At 38.8% G+C, this 8987-nt stretch overlaps 1 long non-coding RNA gene across 1 annotated transcript; it reads left to right on the top strand.

Annotated features, from left to right (window-relative positions):
- The first annotated feature begins 3562 nt into the window (after positions 1 to 3562).
- LOC134226455 (uncharacterized) lies at positions 3563 to 4741 on the top strand. The gene is made up of 3 exons (XR_009983482.1): positions 3563 to 3641; positions 3723 to 3826; positions 4507 to 4741. It is a non-coding gene; the product is annotated as an uncharacterized LOC134226455 (long non-coding RNA).
- The last annotated feature ends 4246 nt before the right edge of the window (positions 4742 to 8987 follow it).

The raw sequence follows: 8987 nt of genomic DNA, 5'->3' as shown, positions 1-8987 counted from the left end.
GAATCACTTCACAACTCATCAAAAGTTCATATCACCCTTAGCATCGCCTTTTCTTCTGCAATGGAAGTTGGTCGTTGGTCTGCCTTTCAACATAGTATTTCCTCAGTTATTATTTGAATGCTTTTCTATGCCCTTCATTGCCTGAGTATTTGTCTTGTGTGGCAAGCACAACTGATACACTAAGCCTAGGGTATTGAGAATGTCCTCCACGTGAAAGCATGCTAGACCGGACCGAGAAGCGAACTCGCTATCTTAGAATTGGCAATCCTACGCCTTTGCTCATAAGGAGAAAACTGGAAAATTGAGTATTGCTTACTGATGATATTAAAAGCTTGCAGAACGAATTAAAGAAGGTTCCGAACAATCCAGCTCCGTCCCTCAAATTTATTCTATGGCCGCTATGGCTATATCCACTCGTTCTGCTAAACGACCACGGGAACTAAATTCAATAACTGAGATTTACCAACATGTAAACTCCATATCCGTCCGCGTCAAATCTGCAAGTCAATATGGGCTTTGTGCTGTGAAATAAATGTTGTATTTGGAAAATGTTATACAAATTATTTATATTACTAGAAAGCTCTCCCGGGAGGTCAAAACACACAAACCGTACTGAAAGATTATTATGGTTGTGAATCCAAAACCAAGTCACTAATTCAAGACAAAATTTTCAAGACTACTGCTTTTGTAAACAAAGATTCAAACGACGGTTTGACGAATCTGATAGCTCTCCCACGTAAACCAACACCACCAATAGGTAGCTGAAAGTTTCCGCTACCTGTTGATAGTGTTGGTTAGCGTGGGAGAGCTATCAGTTTCGTCAAATCTTCTTTTGAATCTTTGTTTACAAAAGCAGATAAGTCGTTTTGAAAATTTCGTCTGACAAACACTGATTTTGTTTATGGCAGTCATGGAATGCCAATCTTGCAACAAAAAAATAAAAAAATCATTCGCCTTCTTCGCATATCATCGTCATGCATCAAAATCAGAAAACTTTCATTTGCCTTCTTTGCATACGTCGTTTACATTTTCTAATTCTACCCGCTAATCAAACACTGATCTTGTTTATGCAGTCATGGATAGAGCCCACCCGGCTCTGGAATGTCAATTTTGTAACAAAATCAGAAAAACATCATTCGCCTCTTTGCATATTGTCGTTACATTTTGTAACTCTAACCGCTACTCAAACACTGATCTTGTTTATGCAGTCATGAATAGAGCTTACCAGGCTCTGGAATGTCAGTCTTGCATTAAAATCAGAAAACTTTCATTTGCCTTCTTTGCACATCGTCGTTTACATTTTCTAATTCTACCCGCTACTCAAACACTGATTTTGTTTATGCAGTCATGGAATGTCAATCTTGCAACAAAATCAGAAAAAAATCATTCGCCTTCTTTGCATATCGTCGTTTACGTTTTCATATTCTACCCGCTACTCAAACACTGATCTTGATTATGCAGTCATGAATAGAGCTTATCAGGCTCTGGAATGTCAGTCTTGCAACAAAATCAGAAAACCTTCATTTGCCTTCTTTGCACATCGTCGTTTACATTTTCTAATTCTACCCGCTACTCAAACACTGATTTTGTTTATGGCAGTCATGGAATGTCAATCTTGCAACAAAATAAAAAAATCATTCGCCTTCTTCGCATATCATCGTCATGTATCAAAATCAGAAAACTTTCATTTGCCTTCTTTGCAAACACTGATCTTGTTTATGCAGTCATGAATAGAGCCCACCCGGCTCTGGAATGTCAATCTTGTAACAAAATCAGAAAAAAATCATTCGCCTTCTTTGCATATCGTCGTTACATTTTCTAATTCTACCCGCTACTCAAACAGTGATCTTGTTCATGCAGTCATGGATAGAACTTATCAGGCTCTGGAATGTCCGTCTTGCATAACAATCAGAACACTCTCATTTGCCTTCTTTGCACATCGTCGTTCACTCCTTCTTATTATACCTGTTACTCAGACTACTATGTCTACTCGCATGTGTCGTGACGCCTACTCGCGAAATTCAAACTTCGGCTGGCAGCTTAAAAATGCCAACCGCGATAAAACCAAAACCGAACTATCGCCTTCAAAAATCGCCAAAAGAATGACGCTAAATCTCTTTCGTGGAAGCATCAATCTGAACCCAGCTTCGGCTATCAAAACCGAACGGTCTTTTTCTTGCGCAATACATTATACGTATCCGTTCGTTCCTTCACTCCTCCAACTTGATCAAACCCTATTGCGAAGAGTCTTCATTCTATCCTCCCTTCTTTCCCAAACGCGCAGTTATTGCTTAGCATAAAAGCAATGTGTTATCCGTTCTCTCTCTCACCTACACGAAATGCCTCCACCAACGAGATTGGTGGTCGGTGCTCATTTGCTGTCATCCATTGCTTCGTCGATCATCAACTCATATGATTTCCCTCGCTTGATGATGATGATGACGACCGTAGATGCACTGATATAATTCCTTCCACATGTTTTTTTGTTCGTTTTTCCTTCTGATTATCTCATATACTACAGCATGTAGAAGACATCATAGACGTACCAACCTGCTCGAAGGCTGGATTTACTTTCAACTGATCCACCAGGATCGAATATTCACTCGCATGAACTTTCAACTGATCCACCCGGATCGAACGTCTACTCGCACGTAGAAGACATCGAAGACGTACCAACCTGCTCGAAGATTGGATTTACTTTCAACTGATCCACCAGGATCGAATATTCACTCGCATGAACTTTCAACTGATCCACCCGGATCGAACGTCTACTCGCATGTAGAGGACATCGAAGACGTACCAACCTGCTCGAAGATTGGATTTACTTTCAACTGATCCACCAGGATCGAATATTCACTCGCATGAACTTTCAACTGATCCACCCGGATCGAACGTCTACTCGCACGTAGAAGACATCGAAGACGTACCAACCCACTCAAAGATTGGATTCAAACGAACTAACTTTGTCAAAGGTTGCTACGTTTTCCACTTTGTTTCAGATATAAACTTTTAGACTCTCACAAATCTCGAAATATCTTACCCAAATGGTGTTTCCATGGTACACCAGCAGAGAAGTGGCTGAATTCCAAACCGATCTAATCTCCATTACTATGTTTTCCATATTTCGAACTACTTCATTACATATCTCAACTTTAAAAATCTCACAAACCTTAGAATTTCTTACCCAAATGATGTTTTCATATACACTAGCCCTGTCCAGTGGCAAAATTTCAACTTTGGATCCCACCTTCTGAACAACTTCGTTACACCCGCATAGAAATAAATTGTAGACTGAATGGGTAAAATTATAAGTTTTCCATTCGGCATGTGATCATTATAAGCTGTACGATTCATGTACAATAATATCATTAATATTTTTATCGACCTAATCATTTATAATTATTGAAAGATCATACATGTGATAGTAATGATTACCAGAATGAGAAATGAAAAATAATCTGTGGGAAAAAAATCATACATGATATAATTTCATTACCCGACTGCATGAATGAAGTTTTTCCGAGGTTTTTTCATTTTCAGTGTAATAAATTTTTGTGACATTTTTGCCAAAACAGTTTTTTTTTCTCTCGATGCCGGTGAAGATCTTGCAGGGGAACCCAAAACTTAAACAGCCAATGCATGTAAGTAGTAGCTTTATTATATCTATATAAAAAGGAAAGGGAATCTTTTATTATATTTCTCCCATTTATGTTTATTTCCAGAATCATCGGGTTTCATCGAATACGCGGGAAGACTTAACGGTAATTTCACCGCCTCGTATGCCGGTAATACACCACTTCGAACAGCGCTTGTGAATCTTGGGAAGGTAAGAATCTGTAACAACCTTCGGTGTTCCGCGTGTAGAACTTCAAGACCCAGAAACGGCAAGCAGAACGGAAACGTCTGTGTACGTTTTGGCTGTTTTCGCATGGAAATACTTTCTAAACGTACGCAAACGTATCCATTTTACTTGGTTCTCATCGTCGAGCTAAAGCATTGATTGAACAGTATGCTAAAGATTGTGTCAGGATGCCGGATGGAGATATTAAAGATTTCCGCACGAAGGATACGGTTACGTTGCGTTTGACAGAAATCTATCAAACGCATCCTTGTATTGCGGCATGACCTATCGCTTCCAATTATTGGACCGATGTCAGTTGGTAGTGATTGGTCCCTTAGATGTTATCCATACCTCCATTCTGCTCATAATCTTTGGTATATCTTAAATAACTTTTTAGTAGGTACTTCACGTGAGAGCAAGAGTGGTGCATATCTTGAAAAACAAAAGAATGTTAAGAATAGATATCCATCAGCTGCGCCCAAGACTGCGACTAAACAGACCAATTGAAATTTATGTACAGTATTATTTCATCTGCCACTAAATCAGTCGAATTTGTATTCCTACTATGGTAGAACAAGAAGAAAGCATTATCGCGAATATATCATGATTCATGATTCCCATTATATTCCCACTAAATGGATTAATTCTTTAAATATAATTCACAGGTAAAGTTGTTGAGTGTACACTGAAATGATCCTGAAAACGCATATCAAAGTATCCCGCCTTCCACCTTCGATAATGGAGGAGACCGTGACAAGATCATCCGTTCACTGTAGGTACTATTAGACGAATATTGTTCTTGACTGCTATTAATGAATTCCTCAATTTGAGAAAATATATAAATAATCTTAGAAGATCGTAGAGAAGCTATATAAGGCAATAAACGAAAATAAATGAAAAATAATAGAACATGTTTATAGTGTTGGCTTATTATTAACTTTTTAACTGAAAAAAGAACGCAAATGTAAAATTTACACCATAGAGAGTGGTTAAATAATATACATAGTATAATACAGTAATCGTATAATTAAATGATTATCGTACAGTGTTTGATTTGGATTAACAGTCGAATCGTCAAAAAATCGTACTATTGATCGTTTTTGTTGAATATTATCAAACACCGAATGATCGCATGAAACAAAATTGAAGATAAACTAATTATTCATGGTAAAATTGCTTTGCAAAAATACATGGAAAAGTTGATGTTTTTGAATGGTAACGATACTTAACAACCCATTCAATGTATCATCCAAAACCCAAATATTATAAGGGCTATCGTAAATATCATTCATGCTATAATTAACGCACGGTTTTTCGTATGATTGCATAAAACATTCAACAATAATTTTCTATACTTTAAAACGATAAGTTGAAAAATAGTTGTATAATTTCATTTTATTCGGGCAGACATCAACTTTCAGAATTTCACAAACCTTGAAATTTCTTACCCAACTGGTGTTTTCATATATACTAGCGCTGTCAAGTGACTGAATTCCAAACCGATCTAATTTTCATTACTACATTTCCACATTACAAACAACTTCGTTACATATATAAACTTCTTCTAAAATCTTATAAATGTCGAAGTATCTTACCCATATGGTGTTTTCATATACACTAGCGCTGTCAAGTGGCAGAATTCCAAACCGATCTAATCTCCATTACTACGTTTTCCATCTTACGAACAACTTCATAACAGATATCAACTTTTAAAATCTCATAAATCTCGAAATATGTTTTTCAAATGGTGTTTTCATATACACTAGCGTTGACAAATGGCTGAATTCCAAATCGATCTAATCTCCATCACTACGTTTTCCATCTTTCGAACAACTTCGTTACATATATCAACTATCAAAATCTAATGAACATCAAAATTTCTTACCTCAATGATGTTCCCACAAACACAAGCACTGTGAAGTGGCAGAATTCCAAACCGAACTAATCTCCACTACCACGTTTTCCATCTTTTGGAAAACTGGGTTACACATATCAACTTTCAAAATCTCTCAAACCTTTTAATTGTCATACCCATATGGTTTTTTCATATACACTAGCGCTGTCAAGTGGCAGAATTCCAAACCGATCTAATCTCCATTACTACGTTTTCCATCTTACGAACAACTTCGTTAAAGATACCAACTTTTAAAATCTCATAAATCTCGAAATATCGTATCCAAATGGTGTTTTCATACACATTAGTGCCCTCAAGTGGCTGAATTCCAAACCGATCTACGATACTACATTTTCCACCTTTCAAACAACTTCGTTGCAGATATCAACTTTTGAAATCTCATAAATCTCGGAATTTCTTACCCAAATGGTGTTTTTATAAACACTAGCGTTATCAAGTGGCTGAATTACAAACCGATCCAATCGCTAATACTACATTTTCCAATACAGAAAAATAAGCATTTTCCTTTTTATTGTGATCAAAATATCACAACACTATTAAAGGAAGAAAGAATTATAACGGCTGTTTCACCCTATGATGTTGTCATACCAACAAAAATCATAACCAGCCCTGTATAGCACTTATAATTACCAATATTTTCACAATATTACGCGTTAGCAAATTGAACCAAGGACATGTCATAAACGCCACTCACTTCGTTGAGCAAAACTAAACAAAAATTAAAGAACTTACGTGTATGCATGATCCAACAAGATTGATACCGCCGTTTGAAACAGCATCGACCAGGAAAAATCGCCTTTTACCAACACTCCATTAATTTTCTTCCCCAACTCTCGCGCACTGAATCGAGCAAAACATATTAATTTCCCGGGAGCATAATCGTTACCGACCATGCCATTGTCGGATTTCTCTTTTATTAATAAATAATATTATATATATAACACACGAATTAGCCACATTAGTATTCCACTATTTTTTTTTATTGATCTTTTTCGATTTCTTTTCGTTTTATTTATACGCACATCCGTCTTCAACATCGTCCGTCACAAAACTGAGCTGTCCCGTTCGATGCTCACATTCGTGGTTTTCCGTGAGCGACACTTTTTGATTTACGCTCAATTACATCCTTCCATTCCCGCGTGGCTCGTTGCAACTCAATATCTCTCGATGACACTCTAATAATTTTTCTGACAAAACAGACAAATAGCACGATATCGACTAAATCAGTAATCTAATATTATCGATATCATCATTCTTTCCGAATGCAATGGTATATATAATTTATTTTATATATTATTCTCTACACTGGTGACAATCAATGGTTTAGAAGAACCACAGTTGAGGATAAACCTGTAAGAATTGAGTCCCTGAGGAAGGTCCCAAACGGACCGAAACGTCGGACAAGATTAAAAACAGTTGTTCTTACCGGTGCCGTTGGAGAAACCTTGATTCGGATATTGGTTGCAGTTTATGCAGAACACACGCGACGTACTTTGTATGGAACAAACGCTTTATTTTGACCACTTTCCAATAACTATCTTTATTAACTTTTCGAATCGTTTGTGCAATATAGTTTTATTCGAGATGTGAATGCGCGCACGGTCGGCAGCTAACTAACTGCCCTGTGTATATAGAACGATACACAAGAGCCAGTGTGGTAAGTTTGCTCACAAACATAACCAATTGCGGTCGATCGGTGACTATCGTTATCATAGAGATACGGAATGGGTAATAGCAATATCTATTTTATACATATGCACAAGGAAGACTGATATTGCCAGTTCTTGTGACCTATCTAGCACTTAACAACAGTGTTTTGATTTTGTCAAAACTAAAAAGCCATCTCTGAAGCATTGATTTACAGTTGAAAGTAATAGCTTACCGTGATAAGCTGTACCTCTTACACCTGGAGCATGGTGCAGCCAGCTTCAAGAAGTGTCGCTGATTTGACCAGACATAAACTGGTACATCGCGGCGTCTCTCAATGTATAAGCTGTCTCCGGTTCGGCCACGAAATTCGGATATGTCTCATGGTTGCTCAATGAACCCGGTGCGGCGGTGACCACGGAGTCGAAGAGCAGATGGAAGAAGCAGAATCCAAGTGCACCAACTGTGGAAACAAGCACCGTTTCTCCACAAAGGCTTGCCCAAAGCGTGTGGAGTCCGCGTGAAAGCTTCTATTAAAACCCGTTCAAATCAGAGCTGTCCTCCACCACTCGACGATCTAAACTTCTGTGCTGCTGCACCCTTGATTCCTTCCGTACTCGCAAGTCAAACAATATCTGAGATAAGCAATCTCAGCATTCGGATGATTTCGTACCCCGCGGAGCGACGACGGAGCTGAGATTTTCAGCCAATTTGCGGCTCGTCGCAAATCCCGATCTGACCAGGCTTACATTCTGGGTCTTTTTGTCTTTGAAAATGGCTTCTATGGATGGGTCTGGATAACTAGAATGCTGACTATGATTTGTTAGCGAAATGTCACTCAGAGGCAGTTTCAGTGGGCTGCAGCTGGCTGCCTGCACATAAGACCCGTTTCATTCGCATGATCACTCCAGAACGGTGGACCTCAAAAATAATAATTTCTCCAATAAGATCCGCGTTCATCCAGACATCCAGAGGAATTCTTTATTGGGGACTTTTGTCTGCCCTTATCGTGGCCTCAGAGTCGTTTAATTGATAGCGTCGACTCGGACACTCGAGACACGAGAGGTTCAGGTAGGGTCGTGGCTAACCTCATCCGATGACGCTGCAACTGTTTTTTCGGCGGCGGCAACAGAGCCAACACGGTTCACTCAATCACAAGCCACACGCTTTCCATCCGGGACTGAAATGACCACCGACTGTTTTTTATTTCCACTAACTTGGGCCGGCCCGATGACGTGGCACTCCGGCTGATTCGCTTGCTTGCTTCCGCGTCCGCCACTTATCACGCCCGGTGGCACCACGAAACTTTCTAGTCAGCTTCTACAAAGCACTTTTGAGCACAAGCGTTTTTTTTCTTCGACTACTTAATAGGGTACTGCACGGAAACATCTCTTTTTCTTTCGTTCCTCATAAATTTTGACGTTTACTGGCCTTGTGGTTTTCTAATTTCTTTGCAGCGAGAAAGCAGTCCGTGCAGAAAAGTTTTCAGGTCGACGATCAGTGAGATAGTGCTTGTGAACTGTCGCGTTGACAGTCGATCTCAACGGTGCGTTACGTGTGTGATTTGGGATGGGTGTTGTAGGG

Source organism: Armigeres subalbatus, chromosome 3 (assembly GCF_024139115.2).
Source record: "Armigeres subalbatus isolate Guangzhou_Male chromosome 3, GZ_Asu_2, whole genome shotgun sequence".
Taxonomy (NCBI): Eukaryota; Metazoa; Arthropoda; class Insecta; order Diptera; family Culicidae; genus Armigeres; species Armigeres subalbatus.
This window is presented reverse-complemented; position numbering and strand designations above follow the sequence as displayed.